Consider the following 24,860-nt stretch of genomic DNA (forward strand, 5'->3'; position numbering starts at 1 on the left):
CACACAACACAGTCCTGCCTAGCAGGGGTGGGAACCTAATTTTTCTCTGCTGCAGTTTCATTTTCACTTACAGATTTTGTTACTTCCCCGCCTGTAACTGGAGAGTGAAATGAGAAGCAGCACATGGATGAGCTCATCTCTCTGTTAAGCCCCGTACACACGTAGCGATTGTTGGCCGTAAATATTCGGCCGCCGAACGATCGTCCGATTGTCGGCTTGTTAGTATGATGCTTCCAACAACCGACAGCGACTTTTCGGCCGAACAGAATCGGGTGTGCAGGCATTAAATTTTTTGTTGGCCAACACCAGAACGGCCGATTGTTCGCCAGTCAGTACAAAATTCGGCCGACAAACAGCCGACAGGACAGCACCGGACAAAAGACGGCCGATCTTTCGGCCGACATTCGGGACGTGTGTACGGGGCTTTACTATGAACTTTGCATTCTTTTTGCACTGCATCTGATTCCTTGTGTTGCCTTTCCCTCCCCCAGTCTCAGTTCTGCTGTACAGTAGACTGCAAGAGGCTGATACCAAGTCACGTTCAGGTACTTACACTGCTTGTATTTTAGAGGTGCATTTAATGATGTGTAAATGAATACTAATGTGTGTGTTCTTTACTTGCCTCTAGCTTAGCTTTAAAAGAAGCCTATGAAATATGAAAAATATAGGAAGTGATATTGCAGACCGCCCGCTGCACATTTACTGTGGCAGGCTGGCTCTCCTGCGTGAACCTACGTCGGTCGCACGCGTGGTGCTGGGGGGCGAGCGTGCGCTGGCGCGCTCCCGCCCCCACCCCCACTAGGCAGCGGGGATGCCGATACATGGGACCGGTGGCATCGATTGCCGCTTGGCACCCGCGATCGCTCCCCGCTGAGAGAGAGGGACGGTCAGCTGTTGTAAACACAGCTGACCATGCGTCTCTCTGAAATAATCACAGGGCGATTGTGATCCTTCTATAAAGGATCACAGGTCTCTATGATCATTTCACAGGCCCATTTCCCATACAGTTAGAAAACACTCCCCTGGGCTCACACTTAACCCTTTGATCACCACTAGGTTAACCCCTTCCCTGTGAGTGTCATTAGTGCAGTCATATTTTTAGCACTGATTACTGTAGTAATGTCACTGGTCCCCCAAAAGTGTCAAAAATGTCAGTTAGGGGTCGAATCTGTCCGCCGCAATGTCACAGTCCCGCTAAAAATCGCAGATCGCCGCCATTACTAGTAAAAAATATCAATAAAAACAACATAAATCTTTCCCGTAGTTTGTAGACGCGATAACTTTTGCGCAAACCAATCAAAATATGCTTATTGGGATTTTTTTCTACCAAAAATATGTAGCAGAATACAAATTGGCCTAAAAGGATGGAAATTTTTTTTTTTCCAGAAATCTCTTTTTTTGTTTATAGAGCAAAAAATAAAAATCGCACAGGTGATCAAATACCACCAAAAGAAAGCTCTATTTGTGGGGGAAAAATGCATCAATTTTATTTCGGTACAGCAGCGCACGACCACACAATTTTCCGTTAAAGTAACGCAGTGCCAAATCGCAAAAAATGGCCTGGTCATTAACCTCCCTAGCGGTATGATTCTGTCAGGAATTCTGTACCAAAAGCGGTACAATTCTTTCCATGGAAATTTGGCGTTATCTATTAAAGGCCTACAATTCTTATTAATTACTGACTTAAAACTTACCAATACAAGACTCTAGTAGACATCCCAGATGTAATGAATTTGAAACACAAACACATGAATTATAATCCAATCAATAATAGAATTTTATTCAATAATGCAATGAAAAATAATGAAATTTGTCAAAGAAATTCAATACACATCCTGAGTGTGAAAAAGTTTGAAGCATGGCACTAGACAAAGTCCGACGTTGCAATCTGGACAATAGTACCTTGTTTCCTTTCGGACTTTTCTTCCATTGCCATCCTTTTTAGAACAGCAGACGACGCACATCCTGGTAGGCGCCAACTTTTTTGGGGTGGGCGGTACAAAGTCCACAAAATGACGGCCTGTCAGGCGTTCAGGATTGCCAACGTCAACAGCACGTCGTCCGGGTCTGTTAGCAGATACTGATGATGGTGTCGGGTGGTTGACGAAAATCTGCTCAGCCACCTTCCAGATAAAGTCCGAATGAACAAGGGGTATGGCAGTGTTGGCTTTGTAAAGAATATAGGCGTTCCAAAGGCACTGTTCAAGGAGATGCCTAAAAATCTTTTTGTAGTATTTTTTTTGTTGCTTCCGCATCGCCGGGTAAAAGGTCATTACCCTCGGTCGACACCTCCCATCGTGTGATTGTAGTCGATCACGACTTGCGGCTTCAGCATATCTGTTCCGTGTTTTGTGCGGACCATGGCAGTGGAGGTGTTGTGCACGGTGCTCATGAGACACACGTCCTTTTTGTCTCACCACCGCATTGCCATCATTTTACCCTTCTGAAAGGCAACCATCTCTCCTTTTTTTTTTTAGCTTTTTCCTGCTAAACATTGATGGCATGTCCCGCCGGTTTGGCCTAACAGTACCATACCCATCAGTTTTGTTTTCATCGGAGCAAAACTTCATAAAGTTCCGGAGAGGTATAAAAGTTATCTGTTGTCACGCAATATCCCTGGTTCAAAAGGGGGTCCAGCAGTGAAAGGACAGAGGATGTGGCCATCCCATAGCCGCTGTACTTGGGATTGAACTTTGTACCTTTCCCGGTGTAAATTACAGCATTCCATATATATCCTGTGGACGACTCACAGAGCATGTAAAATTTGATCCCGAACCGCGCTCTTTTGGATGCAATATATTGCATCCAGCTCAGGCGTCCCTTGTAGGCCATGAGACTTTCGTCCACACAAACATCCCTGTCTGGCACATAGGTCCTCTGGAAGTTGGTGACAATCATTTGGCACACCTCCCAGATTTTCTTGAGTTTGGGCGCAGGATGCGTGGCCTCATCAAACTCCTCGCTGTTGGCAAAATGCAAATTTTTCATGATCAGGGAAAAACGGTACTCGGACATCACTGTGCCAAAAAATGGAGTGGCCAGCATCTTATTCGTGGTCCAATACCATTTCTGGAGCGGTTTCCCCACCACCCCCTGAAGGATGATGAGTCCTAGAAACTTCCAGATGTCCTCTCTACTGACCGGTTCCCATTTTCTGGATCGGGAAAATCTGACGCGCAGCGTAGCGGACTGCTGCTCATGGTAGCGGTTGGTTTCAGCGACTATTTTTAGAATTACCTCCTCCGTTAGAAATAACTTGAGGTACGCCAGGGGGTTGTCACTCTCCACGTCAACCTTCATCCCAGGAGATCCAGTGAAACGGAATCTCGGGGGCGCTGCCTGGTCCGCATCGCTGTCTAAAGGGCACCAAGTGCGCACATCACTTTGGTCAGGTGCGGGATCATCGGCGTTACTTTCTCGATCAGTGTCGGTGTCAGAGTCAGATGATAAATCTCCGCACGACTCACTGTCACTCTGTTCTGCGAGCAGCTCCGTGTTGCTGCCGCTGTCGCTCAGCTCATCCAAAAGCGCATATGCGGGACAGCGCTTTTTTGATGCCATTTTCAAATTATTTTATTTCACACAAACGACAATGGCAAGGGGGCACTGAGAGGGCACTGTGACTTTTACCAAAGTGATACAGTGTAATCCTCTCAGATTACACTGTATCACCTCCTTTTTATATGTTAGTGTTTTGTGTTACTTTGAATTTTACTCCCAGTTCCGCTCCCATGCAGCATTGGTAGTCCTCCTACCCACAGATGAGCGGCGGAGATCTTGGCTGGCGGTCACAGCAATGAGAGCTCATCGCTGGATCGCCAGGATAAGGTAAGACACTCCGCTGCGCTGTCTGCACAGCTCTGCACATTCACCCCGAGCGTGACTCGGGGATACTGTTAATAGCAGGAAATTCCTACCCCGAGTCACGCTCGGGGTTACCGCTAGCGTGGTTAAGGGGGGCAAATCCTTCCGGTCCAGAACTGGTTAAATAATAAAAGTTGGTTAGCTGTCTCTGGTTTCAATGCTTTTCAAACCACTGATCTGAAACAAACACGCTTTTCAGGAAAGTCCTACTTGTTCCAGTTCAGTTCCTCAGAAAAGTATGAAGCCGTTAGATTAAAAAGACAGCCAGAAAACTAGCATTTTCCATAGCAGTGGTCAGAAATGGCTGCCACTATGTTCTGTCAGTAAAAGTTTCTGTTATACAGCAATTCCATATAAAAAGTAGAAAAAGGTAGCTACTATTGGATCCCAGCTCACAGCAGCTGTGCTAAAGTCAGAAAGTTAAAGTGTTAGTTCACCTTAAACTAAAATCCCTACACCTACAGACCTCCACAACCTAAAACTAACCTATCTATCCCTGTAAAGAAGAAATCAGTATACATACCTTTTTTTTTTAAGCCGATCCGATCCTGTCTCCAGCGGCGGAAGCTCTGCAGAGGACACAGCCGACAACAGCTGTGAAATGAATGGGAAGTGACGTCACTCATGGACTTACTATGGGGCTTCCATTGTCGGATGTGTCCTCTGCACCCGCCTCCACAGCGAAGCCAGCGCTGACAGCTCAATGTGGGATCGGGTCGGATCGGCTTCAAAAAGGTATGAGAACAAGTCCTGCTGCTCCAGGTGAATCAATACAGCTGTAGTTTAACTAAATGGAATATCTACGCCTATCCCTGATGCAACAAAAAACAGGGGCGTAGTACAATGTAAGACCATGTGCCACGTCCTGAATGTCAGTATTACAAAATGGGGGAAGAATAAATGGACTTTGAAGGCACCATAATAAAAAACAACGCTTTATGCGCATGCGCGGCTGCTCCGTCATGGCAGCTTAGCCCGGAGCTCCGCGCCTCCCCGGTCTCATTCAGGCACCAGCGCCGGCATCGGAGCGCACGAAGCCCCGCAATCGGCACCGATAGCTGCTCCTTCCTCCAGCGGTTCACCCTTGGATGTCGGCGGGTCCCCGGAGCGAGGTCTCCCGCCGTCTAATCTTCTTGTCCCCGGAGCGGGACACAGCCAAGATGGCGACCGCGCCTTCTCTTCCCTCAGAGGACGGAGAAACACAGGAGGTAGGGGACATACCAGCTTGCCCTATGGACACCCCCTCAGCCTCCCCCGATCCCTGGCCATCCCCAGCGACCCCTGCATACCTGCCACAGCCCCCATTACTATCACCAGCCTCCACTGAATCCCTCCTCAGCAGACACCTTGCACAGACCCCAGGGATCATGGGGCTGCATTCACCAGAGGCCCTGGCTTTCCCTCACCAACCAGGCCTCACCTCCCCAGGACAGTTTCCGGACATCACACTGTTGATGACTAGGTTCTCGGAGATGCTAGCTGCCGGCCTGGCCCATAATGCCTCACAAATCACGGGATCCATTAAGGCGGAACTCCAGAACCTTGGCACCCGGATTGAAGCAATTGAGAGCACTATGGATCAGACTGTCGCAAGGGCCAATCAAAACACAGCATACATCCAGACTATCCAAGATCAACTAGACACAGCGCTTAGTAAGCTGGATGATATGGAAAACAGAAGCAGACGCCTAAATTTTAGGGTCAGAGGGATCCCACAAATCATCACGGACATTCCTACCACAATTAAAGCTTTTATTAGGGATCTCATTCCGAACATTTCGGACCATCGCCTGGAGCTCGACCGGGCTCACAGGGCCCTACAACCGCCCCGCAAAGATGGCCTTCCCAGAGATGTTATCGTCAAACCCCACTTCTATGGGGTTAAAGAGGAGCTCATGAAAGTGAGTAGGGGTAGGGAGGACCTATCCATCCAGGGTCACAAGATTCAACTCTTCGCCGACCTCTCCCCCTTCACTATTCAACGCCGCAGAGCTCTAAAGCTGCTTACACAAGCTCTTTCTGCCCGGGCGCTGAAATATTGGTGGTCTTTCCCCTTCCGGTTGAATTTTCAATTCCAGAACAAGACGTACAACTTCACCAACTTCCAGGAGGGTGAAGGCATGCTCCTGCATCTGGGTATGATCACCAGGGATCCTGCCCCGTCCACTTCCAGGAGAGAATCTTCCAAGCGACCCCCTCCGATCAGCCCTGTCTCCTCAGTTTGGAACAAGCAGCAAACGAAGCGTCACCGTGATGTCCAGCCTCCCTGATATCTGCATTGCTCCTCTGGAATCTTCTTTCGTCAGTCGTCGAAGTTCGTCCTTCCTCGCCTGATGGGGGTCCGAGATGATCCCTGCCTCCATTTTTTGGCCCCCCTTTTTGGGTCTGTTTCCGGACTGTTTTGTTCCCTTTTTCCAGCGAACTATTTATTTTATAATTTTTGATCTGACTTACCTCATCTATTTTCTTCACGCTGGTCAGGTTCTTTTTGAATACTGGGACTGTAATTACTGCTTGATCTGTTGTCGTTAAGCTTGCAGCTCCCCCCCTCCCCAGTACCCCCTCCCCCCCTTATTTTTATTCCCCCCCCCCTTTTCTTTTTTTTTTTTTTCCCTGCCTACCTTCCCCTCCCCATGTTGTCCTTTTCCCCCCTAGACCTAACCTCCTATTGATGCTTTTGGGGCAACTCCCCATTTTCTACACCTAGGGGTGATTTTTGTGCTCGAATTTTGCTATCTTTTGTTGATTTTTTTATGAGGGTGCCGGGCTGGTGCCCTATGGCCGGAGAGGCTTTAATGTGCCTCCTCCTGTCGGACGTTAGATGATTTCATCTGGCCTCCCTCAGGAATGTGCCCTGACTGGTTCAGGACGCATCCTTACACGTGATGAGGAGCTGCGGGTCCTTCCTGCGGCTTTCTCATCCCTTGGCAAGTCTTTGGACTTGCTACTTTCTTCTTCCTCTGTTGTCTTCTTTTTTCTCTTTTTCTCCCTTTACTGGTGTCTTTTTCTTCCCCTTAGGTTCCTGCGGTCCTTCTGGTTCCCTTGTTGCTCCTGACAAGCCTGCTACCGCTGTGAATAGTCTCCTCCGGGGATGTTCTCGGGATCCCGCCGGATCACCTACATCAGCGTGCCTCCTCCCCGCGCAACATGCAGCCTAATGTGAGTACGGTCTCTTCTCTACAGGTGGCATCACACAACACTCAGGTCTTAAATTCACCTGTTAAGCGTAGGAAGGCATTCCAACATTACCATTCCCAAGGATTGGGGGTCCTCCTGCTTCAGGAGACTCACTTCCCGGAATCCTACCAACCGACATATGTCCACCATAAATACCCCTTGTTTTATCTTGCCAATGCCCCCTCCAAACAGAGAGGGGTGGCCATATTTTTTGCTAAATCCCTTTCCTTCTCGCACCTGCACACCGTAAGGGACCCCCAGGGCCGATTTATTCTGGTCAAGGGCCACATACAAGGAGTGTTATACACATTTATTTCTTACTATGCCCCTAACAAGGGTCAGGCGAAATTCCTCTCCGAAATGTTTCTCCTTCTCTCTCCCCACTTTGAGGGCCGCGTTCTCATTGGAGGGGATTCTAACTTAGCCCTCGACTGCTCCCTTGATAAATCCCAATCCTCCGGTGGTCGGCTTCGCCGACCTTCGAAGCAGAGCCTTCGGGTGGCTAGATCGCTCCATGCATTGGGTCTGATTGATATTTGGCGGGAGTTGAACCCATCTACTCGGGATTACACACATTTCTCGGCCCCTCATCATACGTTTGCGCGGATTGACCACATTTTCATCCCCACGACGGATATCCCTTCTGCCTAGAAGTCTAAAATTAGAGAAGTCCCTTGGTCGGACCATTCCATGGTCACTCTTCAGCTCTCCTGCTCCCTATTTCCCCGAGGCCCCTCTCCATGGAGAATTAATGAATCTACTCTGAGCGATCCGGCTAGATGCTCCATGATAGACACCGTACTTCGCGAATACTTCACGCTTAATGATCTCCCAGACACATCCCCTACTACCTTATGGGGGGCCCATAAGGCTGTCCTGCGAGGCTACCTCATCCAGCTGGGGGCGAAAATTAAAAAGGAAAGTCTAGTTGATATCACCCGCTTAGAGACAGAATATACTCGCCTCCGTAGAGCCCACAAGCGCTCCCCTACTCCCTCCTCTCTTGCCGAACTGGATGCGATTAAATTGTCACTTAACCTGGCCCTAACTTCCAGGGCCGAAAAGGCCCTGCGCTGGCAAGGGGCTCGCGCTTATGCTTTTAGAGATAAAATGGGTACAAAATTGGCATCGAAGCTCTCCCCAAAGTTTCGGGCGATTTCCATGCCCAAAATAAAATCCCCCGTTGGTGTTCTTTCGAGCAACCCTACATCCATCATGGATTCCTTCCACTCCTTCTATTCCCAACTTTATGCGGCCCCCACCCCCCATAAGGGGGACGATCCTGACTCGTTCCTAGACAACGTGCCTCTCCCCCGCCTCACGGATACGCATAGATCCCTTTTGGAATCCCCTGTTGACGAACGGGAGGTGCTGGAAGTGATCAAGTCCCTTCGACCCAATTCCACCCCAGGTCCTGACGGTTTTTCCAATTCCTATTACAAGACATTTGCGTCGGTCCTATCTCCTTATCTGGTCAGGTTCTTCAATGCCCTCAGGGGCGGAGCTCGCCTGGATGAAGCCTCTAATAAAGCTTACATTTCGGTTATCCCCAAGCCGGGGAAGGATCCCTCCGATGTGGGCAATTACAGACCAATATCTCTCATTAATAATGATTTAAAGATATTGACCAAAATTTATGCTAATCGCTTATCCAGCTTTATTGCCAAATACATTCATAAGGATCAGGTGGGGTTCATTCCGGGTAGGCAGGGACCTGACCAGATAAGGAGGGTGGTTGATGTCATCTCGCTGCTAAATTCAGGGTGGGACGGAGGCCCTTCCCAACCTGGTTTTCTCCAGTCATTGGACCTACAAAAGGCCTTTGACTCCCTTTCATGGCCGTTCCTCTTCCGTACACTCGAACGATGGGGTTTTGGTCCCTCTTTCATCACTACACTACGAGCCCTTTACTCCCAGCCGGCAGCTCAGGTCAGAATGCAGGGATACTATTCTGCAGACATCCGGATCCGGAGGGGAACGAGACAGGGATGCCCCCTCTCCCCGCTCCTTTTCGCTGTTGCCCTTGAATCTCTTGCTTCAGCGATCCGTCTTCACCCTGATATACATGGCATACAATGCGGGTCCGAGTTCCACAAATGCGCGTCGTTCGCGGATGATATAATGCTCTTTGTTACGTCCCCATTGATCTCTCTTCCCAATATTGTTTCCCTCTTGGACACCTTTGGGGCGGCTTCTGGCTTGCGAGTAAACATGACTAAGTCGCTGGCCCTTAATATCACTCTCCCTGGGCCACTGGTGGATCGTCTGAAAGACCATTTCCCCTTCTCCTGGCAATCGAATTCTATTCCTTACCTTGGAGTCTCCTTGACTCCCACTATAGACAAACTCTATTCGACCAACTATCCGCCCCTGATACAAAGACTAAAACGGGATCTCTCTGACTGGTCTCGCTGTCACATTTCCTGGTTAGGGAGAATCAATGCAGTTAAGATGACACTCTTGCCACGTATTCTTTATTTTTTCCGGTCGCTCCCAATCCCGGTGCGGAAATCCCACATTAAAAACTTACAAGGACACATCTTTAAATTTATCTGGGGAACGATGGGATATAGAATTAATAGACTTACGCTTCTACGCTCCCGGAAACAGGGGGGCTTAGGAGTTCCGGACCTTTGGAAATATTATCTGGCAGCACAGCTGACTCAGTTTTCCGTCATTTATTCCAGAGGGGGGAAGCCTGACTGGTACTTTATGGAACGCCAAGCAGTCCCTCGACACACCATTGACTACCTGCTTTGGAGACCTGCTCGAGCCCGCCCCCCGGTGCTGGCCCCTACTCTTTCACATTCTTTATCCATCTGTGATCGCATACACAAAACGCATAAAGTTACTTCGCCTTGGGCTCCCCTCACTCACCTATTCCATAATCCGGCCTTCCCTCCAGGTGAAAACATAGGGGCATTTAAATGGTGGACTGACAAAGGCATGTACAGAATTGGCCACTTTTTGGATAGCTCGGATCCTATCACTCTTTCTCATTGTACCACAAAGTTGAAGATTCCGCCTGTAGAGAAATTCCGTCTTACCCAAATTTCGCACTTTATTAACTCTCTTAGGTCCAAATTCTCTGAACCCCTACGGGTAACGCCTTATGAACAGTGGTGTGCTCAAATTTCTGATGTCAAGGGGGGAATTTCCCTCATTTACACTCTACTGAACGATGCACAAACCAAATCTGTCTATATGTTTAAATGGGAGCAGGACCTCAAATTAGACTGGGACCTCTCTGACTGGCACGCTAATGTTGGGCGCTCTTTCCGGGGTATTCATAATATTGGCCTCATGGAAGCTAATCTTAAAGTTATTTTGAGGTGGTACATGGTGCCGGCCAGATTGGCCACCATCTTTCCCTCCACATCCCCTACCTGCTTCCGGGGATGTGACCTGGCTGGCACCATTCTCCACATCTTTTGGGAATGCCCCAAACTCAGGTCGTTTTGGCAGCGCATTTACGGCATTGTTCGTCGGATTTCTGGTCTCACGTTGCATCCATCTCCTGCTCAAGCCCTGTTGAGCCAACGCATCCCTAAGCTCCCTAAACACACCCAATCCCTCATTTTCTACATCTTCCTCGGTGCCAAGATGGCGATAGCCAGGCAGTGGAAGATGCCTTCGGTTCCACTCCGCTTGGCTAAGGGTAAGATTTCGTGGATAATGGCACAGGAGAAGATGTATAGTATTCTGGACGACTCCAGGGAAAAGTTTGAAAGTATCTGGGAACCCTGGGCTGCATACATGAATGTTACTATTTGATGTTTTCTTTGCACTGGACAGTGGGGTAACCCCCCCTTTTTTTTTTTTTTTTTTTCCTTTTACCTCCCATTACCCTGTTGCCTATTTGTCTCACAGTGTCTTCAGGATCCGGTCCGCAGGAACCTCCTTCCCCCCTTTTTGCATTCCCTTCTCTCTTCGTAGGCTGTCTGCCTTCTTTCTTCTCTTTTTCCTTTTTCTATTCTTTGCCTGTTCAACTCTTGGTTTTACTGTACTTATAGCCAACTGTTGACGATCCAAATTGTTTAGTTCTCTAGGACGTGGTTTGGAGACTATGTTTTCTATTTTGGTGGAGCTTTCATCGTACCTTTACACACCTGTAGTTGGGGCCCCGTGCCTCTTTCATCTAGGGCCGGTAGATGGCATTCTTGTAGGTTGTTCTCCCTTTAAGTTTTTTTTTTTTTTTTTTTTTGGGTCACTATACCATTTTGCAGTTCACACGTGGGGTGCCTCTTCCGAGACACAGTTTGCTCCCTTTAGGGGTGTCTTGGGTGGGGGTACCCTACGGTTTTGGGGGCTATCCCCTGCACTTACTAGATAGTGACCACCTTTTGTTCTCTTATAGCACGTAGGTTTGTCTACTTTTCTCATGACTTAACCCTAGATGTTTTAATAGCATTGAGGGCTGGGTTTCCACCTGCTACAGTTGACCTCCACTTTTCAACTATTATTTGTTGTATAATAGCCTTCACTATTGTACCACTTCCATTGTTATTTGTCTTTGTTACTCTCTAATAAAAATCTATTGAAATAAAAAAAACAACGCTTTATTTTTGATAAGTATTAAAACCACAGAGGTATATGTCGACCGACCAAAATGGGCGGAGACCATTGATCAGAGGATACAAGTGATGGGTGAATGGGGGAAAAACCTCACCACCTAGGACATACAATACAACAAACAATACAAAATATACATTTGGATGATAAACAAGGGAAAAAGGACGCTATACGCTGCAAACGAGCCGCACCACGGTGCAGGCAACGCAGAGCGTCCTGTACAATACAGTATCAGCTTCCAAAGGGAAGTAAACCAATATGTCCAATTGCTCTACATGTTTCGCCTGGTGTTCAGACTTCATCCGGAGCTGTTTGGAATATAGATTCCATAGGAAGATGTTGCTGGAGCCAACCAAAAGGCACCAGGAGGGTAGTAAACCAATAGTATGATAAGTAATCACGAGGGGTGACCTGCTGAGGCAGCTGGAGGAGCACGCACTGCTTATGGCCAATTAGAAAGATATCAGGTAATCACAATATAAAGTATGCCTGTCCCATACATAACCGGGCATCATCATGGTGGTCATTCCCCATCCGGGGGTCACTGATCTGCGCTTCTGAGGAGCATCTGGAGGACGCGCTGCATGCTGCTCTCTCCTTGGAGGAATTGCCTGCTATCTTATCTTATGCCCTATGCCCGGCTTCAAGAGCATACCATATTGATCAGCCCGTTTTGAAAAAGTAACATAATTAAGAACATGAAACCTATAACTCATAATAAAGATGCAAAGTACAGTGCATTGCGAAAGTATTCGGCCCCCTTGAACTTTTCGACCTTTTGCCAAATTTCAGGCTTCAAACATAAAGATATAAAACTGTAATTTCTTTTGAAGAATCAACAACAAGTGGGACACAATCATGAAGTGGAACGAAATTTATTGAATATTTCAAACTTTGTTAACAAATAAAAAACTGAAAAATTGGGCGTGCAAAATGATTCAGCCCCCTTACTTTCAGTGCAGCAAACTCTCTCCAGAAGTTCAGTGAGGATCTCTGAATGATCCAATGTTGACCTAAATGACTAATGATGATAAATAGTAACCTGCACTGTGATAGCCTTAGAGGTCCGTTTAAAGACTATCCGTTTAAAGCGCAGAGAGCATCATGAAGAACAAGGAACACACCAGGCAGGTCCGAGATACTGTTGTAGAGAAGTTTAAAGCCGGATTTGGATACAAAAAGATTTCCCAAGCTTTAAACATCCCAAGGAGCACTGTGCAAGCGATAATTTTGAAATGGAAGGAGTATCAGACCACTGCAATTCTGCAAAGACCTGGCCGTCCCTCTAAACTTTCAGCTCATACAAGGAGAAGACTGATCAGAGATGCAGCCAAGAGGCCCATGATCACTCTGGATGAACTGCAGAGATCTACAGCTGAGGTGGGAGACTCTGTCCATAGGACAACAATCAGTCATATACTGCACAAATCTGGCCTTTATGGAAGAGTGGCAAGAAGAAAGCCATTTCTTAAAGATATCCATAAAAAGTGTAGTTTAAAGTTTGACACAAGCCACCTGGGAGACACACCAAACATGTGGAAGAAGGTGCTCTGGTCAGATGAAACCAAAATTGAACTTTTTGGCAACAATGCAAAACGTTATGTTTGGCGTAAAAGCAACACAGCTCATCACCCTGAACACACCATCCCCACTGTCAAACATGGTGGTGGCAGCATAATGGTTTGGGCCTGCTTTTCTTCAGCAGGGACAGGAAAGATGGTTAAAATTGATGGGAAGATGGATGGAGCCAAATACAGGACCATTCTGGAAGAAAACCTGATGGAGTCTGCAAAAGACCTGAGACTGGGATGGAGATATGTCTTCCAACAAGACAATGATCCAAAACATAAAGAAAAATCTACAATGGAATTGTTCACAAATAAACATATCCAGGTGTTAGAATGGCCAAGTCAAAGTCCAGACCTGAATCCAATCGAGAATCTGTGGAAAGAACTGAAAACTGCTGTTCACAAACGCTCTCCATCCAGCCTCACTGAGCTCGAGCTGTTTTGCAAGGAGGAATGGGCAAAAATTTCAGTCTCTCGATGTGCAAAACTGATAGAGACATACCCCAAGCGACTTACAGCTGTAATCGCAGCAAAAGGTGGCACTACAAAGTATCTTAAGGGGGCTGAATAATTTTGCATGCCCAATTTTTCAGTTTTTTATTTGTTAAAAAAGTTTGAAATATCCAATAAATTTCATTCCACTTCATGATTGTGTCCCACTTGTTGTTGATAAAAATTACAGTTTTATATCTTTATGTTTGAAGCCTTAAATGTGGCAAAAGGTCAAAAATTTCAAGGGGGCCGAATACTTTCGCAATGCACTGTATATGTATGTGTGCATAGCAAACCACACACAAACTCTGCAAAAAATACAAAAAGTTTATATACAGTATATGTAAATTCTGAAATAACAAATAAAAATTAAAAGAACACACAAATGTGACTCAAATTCGGGAATTACTGGAAAAACGACAAAATTGACAATATCCTTATATTTCTATTAGACAATAGGGATTTATATCATGTAAATTTATATATTTAACTCCTATAATGCCATCTTAATCCCTGTCTAAAAAGATAAAAAGTAAAAAAAAGGTTAAAAAAAAGAGGTAAAAAAAATATCGCCACAGGTACATATACAGTAAATCTGAAGGTTTTAATCATAAAAGTGAGTCAAATGCAACTCAAAGTTCAAACCCTCTGGGATTCTTGTTTGGAGAGAAAATATCCAATAAACCTCACATTTACAGCAAATTCTGAAGCTGTCTCCACCTCTCCTGGGGGTGACAACCTTCTCAATTCCCTGTATTTGTAACAAAGTGGTGTCACCTCCATGAACTTCATTAAAATGTCTAGCAACACTAGCATCGTGCTCCTTTTTAATGTCATAAACTTTACTGTGCAGAGCCTTCTACTTGGACAACCTACATATTGGATTGCACACTTTTTACAGGTAATCAAAGAGATCACCTATAGTGTTGTAATTAATGAAGGTTTTGATTTTAAAGAATAAAATAAGTATAAGTTGCGCTAATAGAGAATGTCTATAAACATTAGCTATTGCTCAACATTGGAAATCAATATCTGCTCCCACGATTGACTAGATTCTGGTTGGAGTTAACACACAGGACCATTATGAGAAACTATTAGCTTACATAGACCAAAACATAGCAGCGTACCATAGGAAATGGGATTCCTTGAAGACCTTACCAGGGGCCGCGTCTCACATCTAAAAACCCAAAAGTCTAATAAACTAAATTTAGTCTGAAACGTATCTTGCATTAGGAAGCCTAGGAGATGGTTAATGTGCATCTTTTGCTTATCTACCGTTAAGTTTAAAGTTTGTATATCCCAGGTACCACCTCCAGTTAGCAAGTTGGGACTTGGATCCCACACGGGGAGGAGGCTTCCCAAAGGGTGTTCTAGATATAGTGTAAGGGTTGGTCACAGTTTGATTCCATTGGGGGACCAACCCTCTCCCCGTAAGGGAACCAATTTGTCAAAAGAGTGGAACCTATCTAACAACCAAACTTGCAAAAAAAACAAAAATAAATATTATGCTTTTTTTTCTGAATAAGTACTTTTAATACCTTATTGCCACTGTAATACTACTTTTTTGGAATGTGTTACTCTTTCTGTACCATGTTATAGTTTTGTCTTATGTTTTACTAGAAGTTATTGAAGTTATGATGAGAATGTCTATAAAAATCAAAAAACAGTCCATAGGTGAAGTAATAAGGAATCCTTGATGTGATAAACACCACTCTCCATCACCATACGTAAAGCACAGATAACACCAACATGAAGATGGTGGAGAAGGAACAGGTGGTGATCAGTGAGGAGGAGGCCACGCAGTATGACCATCTGTGGGGGTTGGAGGTGCAAAATATGCTTCACAAATCGAAAGTCCTTCTGGTTGGTATGAGCAGTTTGGGTGCTGAAGTGGCAAAGAATCTTATCTTGGCAGAGGTTCAGTAACTGACTTTACTGGACCATCAGCTGGTGTCAGAAGAAGACTCTCGGGCCCCGTTCTTAATACCTACTGGATAACTTGGTAACACAGAGGCTTCTGAAAAGCGGGCTCAGAATCTCAACCCCAATATGAAAGTGAAAGTGGACACAGAAAACATTGAGGCTAAACCTAAAGGACTACTTGAAGCAGTTTGATGCTATTTAAGAGGACCCAGGATCTCATAAAGACCCTGGCTGGGTATTAAGCCACAAGTGTTATTGACCTCCGGAAATGGGGTCAATGTGAGCTGGTAAGAGACCATTTTTGCCTTTGGTGGTGGTGGTGTTATCTCTGCCTACCTATGTTGACGGAGAGTGGTGTTTATTACATCAAGGATTCCTTATTACTTCACCTATGGACAGTTTTTTGATTTTTATGGACATTCACTATTAGCGCAACTTATACTTATTTTTGTTTTGTATTGTGCATATCTCACAAAATAGTTGTAGCTCATTTTGCTTTATTGTTTTTTGCACTAGCGCTGTATTTTTCTTTCTTATTTGATATTAAAGGTCCTGCAATTTGCCGTAAAACAAAACCGGTCACTTTTGATAACCCGAGGGCAACATGGACAGCGATCAGCACCACACTTTAAACGTGCCTACAAAATCCAGCCACGTTCTAGCCTGATTGCAGCAACTGAAATCACTAGGGGACAAAGAGTTAGCCAATGATGGTGCCCATTGTGACATAGATTTAAACCCTCCAGACAAGATTTTAGCATAATATTCATCCTCATACAGGATGGGTATATATCGCTCCACTATTCTTCTAATTTTTACTCCATACTGTACAAGGTAGCAAAAATTGGGGTTTTAATCAAGTTGGATTTGCGTCACTTATCCCGTAATAATTTCTAGGCGTAGACTTTGCTTTTTCAAGTGCTCTACTAATTGTGTTAGATTGATAACCTCTAGCACAAAATCTGGGGCACATCTTGTCTCTCTCTTGCTGAAAATCTCTCTCCTCACTACAGATCCTGTGCAACCTCAGAAATTGGCCAAATGGCATACCCTGTGTCACATGACTAGGGTGCTCAGAGTCTGCACAGAGGAGGGTATTTCCAGAGAGGGGTCAAAAAAGGTATGTATACCGATTTTTTCTTTACTGGGCTAGATAGGTTAGGGTTAGATTGTGGAGGTCTATAGATGCAGGGATTTTAGTATTAGGGTGGACTTCAACTTTAACGTATTTCATCTTAAAGTGGATGTAAACCAAAAAAACGTTTTTCAGTATGGCTGGAATCAGTACTTACTGCATTCAGTTATATTAAGGAAATAGTTTTGGTTAATCTTAAAGTTTCTTATCTGGGGATCCTGCAAGTAGCAGCATTTGCTGATGCCGTATGTGTTATTTAATCCTAACCCCCTAAACTTTATGTTACTTAATAGTGACCCCTGAACACTGTGGGTTACTTAATCCTGACCTCTGAACTCTGTACGTTACTCAAACTTGACCCCTGAGCTCTGTGTGTTACTTAATCCTAACCCCTGAGCTCTGCATGCTACTTAGCCCTGAGCTCTGTGTGTTACTTAGCCCTGACCCCTGAGCTCTGTGTGTTACCTAATCCTGACCCATGAACTCTCTGTGTTACTTACTCCTGATCCCCTAAACTCTGTGCTTTACTTCAGCCTTAGGTCTCATGCACACAGGGCGTTAGACAAAACAAGCTGCAAAGCCACTACCAATGCCAGGAAAAAGCAGCTGTAAAAAACATGCTTTTAGTAGCTTTTTCCATTGGTATTATTGCGCATTTAGCCGCTTTAGCTTATAGCAACAATTCTCTGCCGCTATTCAAGATCAATGGTTGCCTATGTATGCCATCTTTGATCTGACTTTCAGCTCATTGATTTGAATAGAAGTTGCATCCATGTTGGATCATTAAGATCTGACTTGTGGTGCGACTTGTGCTCTGAGGATCATGAAAGGGAACTCCATGCCAAAATGGGAAAAAAAATGGCGTGGGGTCTCCCCTCCAGGTTTCATACCAGACCCTTTGAGTCTAGTATGGATTTTGAAAGGGAATTCCACGCCAAAATGGAAAAAAAAATGACGTGGGTCTCCCCCCTAAGACCATACCAGACCCGTCGGTCCGGTATAGATTTTGAGTGGAACACCCACGCCAAAAAAAACAAAAAACAGAGTGGGGTCCCCCCAAAATCCATACCAAATCCTTATTCGAGCATGTAGCCTGGCAGGTGAGAAAAGAAGAGTGTTTTTAAGCTGCAAAAAAAAAAAACGCCTGACGCTCCTAAAAGTGGTTGTAAAAACGCCATGTGTGCATGAGGACTTACCCCTGAACTCTGTATGTTACTTATTCCTGACCCCTGAGCTATGTGTGTTACTTAATCCTGACCCCTGAGCTCTGTGCATTACTTAACCTTGACCCATAGACTCTATGTGTTACCTAATCCTGACCCTGAACTCTGTGGGATACTTCATTCTGACCCCTGAGCTTTGTGCGTTACTAAAAGTGATTGTAAAGTCTCCTTTTTTAATTTTTTTAATAACAAACATGTTATACTTACCTCCTCTGTGCAGTGGATTTCTCGGGTCCCTCTTCCCTGCTTCAGGCCCCTCCCTCCTATCGAGTGCCCCGCAGCAAGCAGCTGGCTATGAGGGCACCCAAGTCGAACTGCAGCTCCATATGTCCATTCAGACACGGAGCTGTGGTTCGGCACTGCCCCCTCTCTCTCCTGATTGGCTAACTGACTTTGAATGCATTAGGATAAAAACCTTCTGACTTTACAACTCCTTTAATCCTGACCCCTGTGCTCTATATGTTACTTATTCCTGATTCCTGAGCTATGTGCGTTACTTAATCCTGGCCACAGAGCTCTGTTCGTTACCTAATCCTGACCCCTGTGTGTCACTTAATCCTGACCTCTGAACCCTGTGCGCCACTTAATTCTGACCTCTGAAATATGTGCGTTACTTATTCCTGAGCCCTGATCTCTGTTTGTTACTTATTCCTGACCCCTGAACTCTATGCTTTACCTACTCCTGACCCCTGAACTCTATGTTACACTCGCAGCAGCACGGGCTCAAGTGGTGACCACACAGGGTCGATTGCTCGGCACTGCCACCATTCATAGAATGGCTTGATTTTTTTCTATGAATAGGTGATGTGACATCACCACCTCATCTCTCAATCTCATCCAGTCAGAGAATGCCCTGTAATCATTAAAAAAATACAAGGCATTTTGAGAATGGTAGCAGTGCCAAAAGAGCAGCATTTTGTGGTCATTATGCAGAAGAGAAGTTGCTCAGCACAGGTCCTGGAAGATTTTGGTGATCACTACTACAGTGATTGTCCCCTTCTACATAGTCCCTCAGGTATGAGATATGCATACCTAAATTGGTCCAAGCTTAACCAATGTATGTATGGAATAAAGATCAATCCTAGCATTTGGCTTTTTGCAAAGTCGGCAAAACTAGAGACCTTTTATTAGTAAGCTTTCATGGTTAAAGCCATTCAAAGTCAATGTAAACAAAATTACTAACATTTAATTTATCTTTATTGTGTTCATTTAATTTTAAAAGTATTTTTCAATAGTTTGAAACATGCATTTTTTATAAAAATAGTACAGCCCTGGCCAAGAGTTTTGAGAATGACAAAAATATTAATTTTCACAAAGTCTGCTACCTTTTATGATGGCAATTTGCATATACCCCAGAATGTTATAAAAGAGTGATCAGATGAATTGCAATTAATTGCAAAGTCCCTATTTGCCATGAAAATGAACTTAATTCCCCCCCCCCCCCCCCCCAAAGAAAAACAATTTCCAGTGCATTTCAGCCCTACCACATAAGGACCAGCTGACATCATGTCAGTGTTTCTCTAGTTAACACAGGTGTCAGTGATGACGAGGACAAGGCTGGAAATCACTCGGTTAGGCTGATTGAGTTAAACATCATTGTTCTTCCTCTGGTAACCATGGTTACCTTCAAGAAAACATGAGCAGTCATCATTGCTTTGCACAAACACAGGCAAGGCTATTGCTGCTACTAAGATTGCACTTAAATCAACCATTTATTGGATCATCAAGAACTTAAAGGAGAGAGGTTCAACTGTTGTGAAGAAGGCTTCAGGATGCCCAAGAAAGTACAGCAAGCACTAGGACTGTCTCTTTGATTCAGCAGTGGGATCGGGGCACCACCAGTGCACATCTTGCTCAGGAATGGCAGCAGGCAGGTGTGAGTGCTTTTGCATGCACTGTGAGATGAAGACTTTTGGAGGATGGCCTGGTGTCAAAAAAGGGCAGCAAAGAAGCTACTTCTTTTCAGGAAAAACATCAGGGACACACTGATATTCTGCAAAAGGTACAGGGATTGGACTTCTGAGGACTGGGGGTAAAGTAATTTTTTTCTGATGAATCCCCTTTCCGATTGTTTGGGGTATCCAGAAAAAAACCTTGTCCAGGATGAAAAGAAAAGGTGAGCGCTACCATTAGTCCTGTATCATTTCAACAGTAAAGCATCCTGAGACTATTCACGTGTGGGGCTGCTTCTCAGCCAAGGGAGTGGGCTCACTCACAATTTTGCCTAAGAACACAGCCATGAATATAGAATGGTACAAAAACATCTTCAGAGAACAACTTCTCCCAACTATTCAAGAACAGTTTGGTGAGGAACAATGCCTTTTCCTGCACGATGGAACACCTTGCCCTAAGGCCGAAGTGATAACTGAGTGGTTTGGGGAACAAAACATTGATATTTTGGGTCCATGGCCAGGAAAATCCTCAGACCCTAATCCCATTGAGAACTTGTGGTTAATCCTTAAGAGGTGGTTGAACAAAACAAAAAAACCCACAAATTCTGACAAATTCCAAGCATTGATTGTGCAGAAATGGGCTTCCATCAGTCAGAATGTGGCCCAGAAGCTGATTGACAGCATGCCTGGAGGAATTGCAGAAATCTTGAAAAAAAAGGGTCAACACTGCAAATATTGACTCTGCATAAATTTAAAGGGGTTGTAAAGTCAGAAGGTTTTTTAAGATAAAAAGACTCCTGTGTGCAGCAGCCCCCCTCGGTCCCCCTTTTACTTACCTGGAGTCCCTCTCTGTCCAGTGATGTCTACGGGTGTCTCAGCCATCTGAGATTCTCCCTCCTGACTGGCTGAGACACAGCCATTGGCCGCTGCTGCAGCAAATCAGGAGAGAAAGGGGTGTAGTGGTGTGCCCCTTTATCCAGATGCAGGTGCAAGTCCCTTTAACTCGATTCCCCACAATCCTCTGGGCTCCCAGCATCCCCTGAGTTCCAGGACATGCCCAGGTAGTATAAATGCCAGCTCCGCCCAGCTTCCTGTGCTCAGAGAGATCCTGCCTGATGGGACAGCAGTGACTGGGCAAGTGAGCTGTCCCCAGGTGCTGGGTCCTCATTCGATAAGTCTGGTGTGTGGGCCTCCAGCAGTGAGCACAAGAGCACGAGGTATTTATCCAAGCCCCAGTCACTGGAGAGGACTCTGTTACAGTCCATGTGGAGAAGTTGTCCAAGCAGTCGGTTGGTCCTATCTACGGCCCCCAGAGCCTCCTGACCAAAGTCAGCATCAGCAGTGCCTGTGTGAAGTCTGTGCCAGCAGGAAATACCCTCAACTCCCAGTCTGCTGAATGAACGATCAATCTCTGGGAACACGTGAGAATATTCAGATCTTTTCCTATCTGTAAACTGAACTCAGAACACTCTGCTGCCATCTAATGGCCATTACTAGAACTGCAATATAATTGTTTTCACACGTTTTATGAATATTTTCTCCTTTCCTCATATTGCTGTTTTGTACTGCAAACCCCTGTTCACATGATCTCCTGTGTAATCTACGTTCCACATTGTTAAGTAAAGTAGAAATTGCACATCACCACTGGTCTGATCATTGGCTGATACCGTTACATAACAGGGGGAGGGGCTACATGTCTGAATAGACACAGGGAGCTATTACAAGCTGCTTGCTGTGGGGGCACTGAACAGGAGGGAGGGGCCAGGATCACATTAGAGGGACTTGAGAAGAGGAAAATCTGGGCTGCTCTGTGCAAAACCAATGCACAGAGCAGGTAAGTTTTTTTTTTTTTTTGTAGGAAAAAAATTAGACTTTACAATCACTTTAATGTAATTGCCAATAAAAACCTTTGACATTCATAAAATGCTTGTAATTATACTTCAGTATACTATAGTAATATCTGACAAAAAGATTGAAAAACACTGAAGCAGCAGACTTTGTGAAAATGTATATTTGTGTCATTCTTAAAACTTTTGGCCATGGCTGTACTTGGCAAATCTGCCATCAAGGTCATTGCTCAGGCACTTCCAGGTTATAGGGTGACAGCACCCTGTTGCATTGCCAACTCCTGCATGGTCACTATGTCATACAGGCTTCTGTTGTAGATATTAAGTGTTTGTTTTACCATCCGATATGCAGGCATAGTCTGCTATTGTCATCATTTGGGAACCCACCATGAGAAATGCAATGCGGCCAACTCTAGTCTACATGTAGACAGAAAGTGGCTTCAAATAGGCTGCAGAAGATCAGCAGCATATGGTAAAAAAAAGGTTAAAAAAATATTGCATTTAAAAAAATTAATTTTATTATATAGTGTATTTACAAAATGGATCCAATTCCTTTTGGTTTACATCTTCTTTAACCACTTCCATACGGAGCAGTTACACCCTCTTCCTGCCCAGACCAAGTTTCAGCTTTTCAGTTTCAGTCATACAACGCTGTACCCAATCAAATTTCTATCATTTTTTTTCACACAAAAAGAGCTTTCTTTTGGTAGTATTTAATCACCACTGGGTTTTTTATTTTTTTGCGATATAAGTGAAAAAAGAGCGAAAATTTTGAAAAAAAAAAAATATTTTGTTTTAGTTTCTATTTTAAAATTTGCAAATAAGTAATTTTTTTTCATAAATTTGGGCCAAAATTTATACTTCTACATATCTTTGGTAAAAATAACCCAAATTAGTGGTTATTATTTAGTTTGTGTGAAAGTTATAGAGTCTACATGCTATGGTGCCAATCATTGAAAATTTACCACACCTGATATACCGACGGCCTATCTAATTTCTTGAGGCCCTGAAATGTCAGGACAGTACAAATACCCCCCAAATTACCCCTTTTTGGAAAGTAGACATTCCAGGGTATTTAGTAAGAGGCATGGTGAATTTTTTGAAGTTGTAATTTTTTCCCACAATTTTTGGGAAAATGAAGAAATATTTTATTTTTTTTTTTTACACAAAACTGTCATAATAACAAGTTATTTCTCACACACAGTATATGCAAACTTGCAATTACACCCCAAAATACATTCTGCTACTCCTCCTGAGTATGGCGATACCACATGTGTGAGACTTTTACACAGCCTGACCACATACTGAGGCCTAACATCCAAGTAGCACCGTCAGGTGTTCTAGGAGCATAAATTACACATACAATTTCCTAACGACCTATCACACTTTTGAAGGCCCTGGAGCACCAGGACAATGCGAACCTCCATATAATGACCCCATTTTGGAAAGCAAACACCCCAACACATAATCTAGGAGGCATGGGCTACTCTGATGGGCTGCAGACATGTACTCAGGTACACTGATCGGCTTCAGAAAGGTACTCGGGTACTCTGAAGAGCTTTTGAGAGGTACTTGGGTATTCTGATGGGCTAGAGACAGGTACTCGGGTAATCTGATGGGGTGCAGATAGGTACTTGGGCACTCTGGGCTGGAGACAGGTACTCGGGTACTCTGGGCTGGAGACAGGTACTCGGGTACTCTGGGCTGGAGACAGGTACTCGGGTACTCTGGGCTGGAGACAGGTACTCAGGGCTGGAGACAGGGACTTGGGTACTCTGGGCTGGAGACAGATACTCAGGTACTTTGATGGCCAACAGAGAGGTACTTGGGTACTATGATGGGCTGCAGAGAGGTATTCGGGTACTCTAATGGGCTGGAGACAGGTACTCGGATACTTTAATGGGCAGAAGACAGGTACTCAGGTACTCTATTGGGCTGAAGATAGGTACTCAAATACCCTGATGGGCTGGAGACAGGTACTCGGGTACTCTGATGGGATACAGAGAGGTACTCGGGTACTCTGATGACAGGTACTCGGGTACTCTGATGACAGGTACTCGGGTACTCTGATGACAGGTACTCGGGTACTCCGATGACAGGTACTCGGGTACTACAGTGACATGTACTCGGGTACTCTGATGACAGGTACTCAAAATACCCGAGTTACTGTCATCAGAGTATCCGAGTACCTGTCATCAGAGTACCCGAGTACCTGTCACCAGCCCATCAGAGTACCTGTGTACCTGTAATCAGAGTACCCGAGTACCTGTCATCTGAGTACCCGAGTACCTGTCACCAGCCCATCAGAGTACCCGAGTACCTGTCATCAGAGTACCCAAGTACCTGTCATCAGAGTACCGAATACCTGTCACCAGCCCATCAGAGTACCCGAGTACCTGTCACAAGCCCATCAGAGTACCCGAGTACCTGTCACAAGCCCATCAGAGTACACGAGTACCTGTCATCAGAGTACCCGAGTACCTGTCACCAGCCCATCAGAGTACCCAAGTACCTGTCATCAGAGTACCCAAGTACCTGTCACCAGCCCATCAGAGTACCCAAGTACCTGTCACCAGCCCATCAGAGTATCCGAGTACCTGTCATCAGAGTACCTGATGGGCTGGTGACAGGTACTTGGGTACTCTCATGGGCTGGTGACAAGTACTTTGATGGGCTAGTGACAGGTACTTTGATGGGCTAGTGACAGGCCCTCTTTATTGGGGGGGGCAATGAGTGTTTTGGGGTGCACTATGATCGGTAACTAGCTGTTACCGCAATCTCCTCCTCACACAGGAGCAGTGTGTGAGGAGGAGAACACGGTGACAGCTAGTTACCGTGTTCTCTGTTGACATTCTGGGACCAGCTGTCAATTGACAGCCGGTCATGTGGTAAAAAGCCAATTTCATTGGCTCTTTACCTAGATCGGGGATGGGCTCTGTCCGAGGGATGAGCCCTTTCCCCGATTGCCGCGCTGCCCTTTCCCCCATTGCAGAGAGAACGAGCGGCTCGCGCTGGAGCCGCTCATGTGATCTGCTGTGATTGGACACAGCCGATCACGTGGTAAACAGCCAATTTCATTGGCTGTTTACCTTGATCGGGGATGGGCTCAGTCCGAGGGATGAGCCTTATCCCTGATCGCCGCCCTGCGATAGTAGTGGCGAGAGCAG

The 24,860-nt window shown here is 45.3% G+C and overlaps 1 protein-coding gene across 3 annotated transcripts in view; it reads right to left on the minus strand.

Annotated features, from left to right (window-relative positions):
• The window catches only part of PKHD1 (PKHD1 ciliary IPT domain containing fibrocystin/polyductin), a 1,006,139-nt gene that overhangs the window by 828,984 nt on the left and 152,295 nt on the right, over nt 1-24,860 (minus strand). The gene's annotated exons all lie outside the window — the stretch shown is intronic.

This window comes from Pelophylax lessonae, assembly GCF_965119305.1.
Source record: "Pelophylax lessonae genome assembly, chromosome: 3".
Classification (NCBI taxonomy): Eukaryota; Metazoa; Chordata; class Amphibia; order Anura; family Ranidae; genus Pelophylax; species Pelophylax lessonae.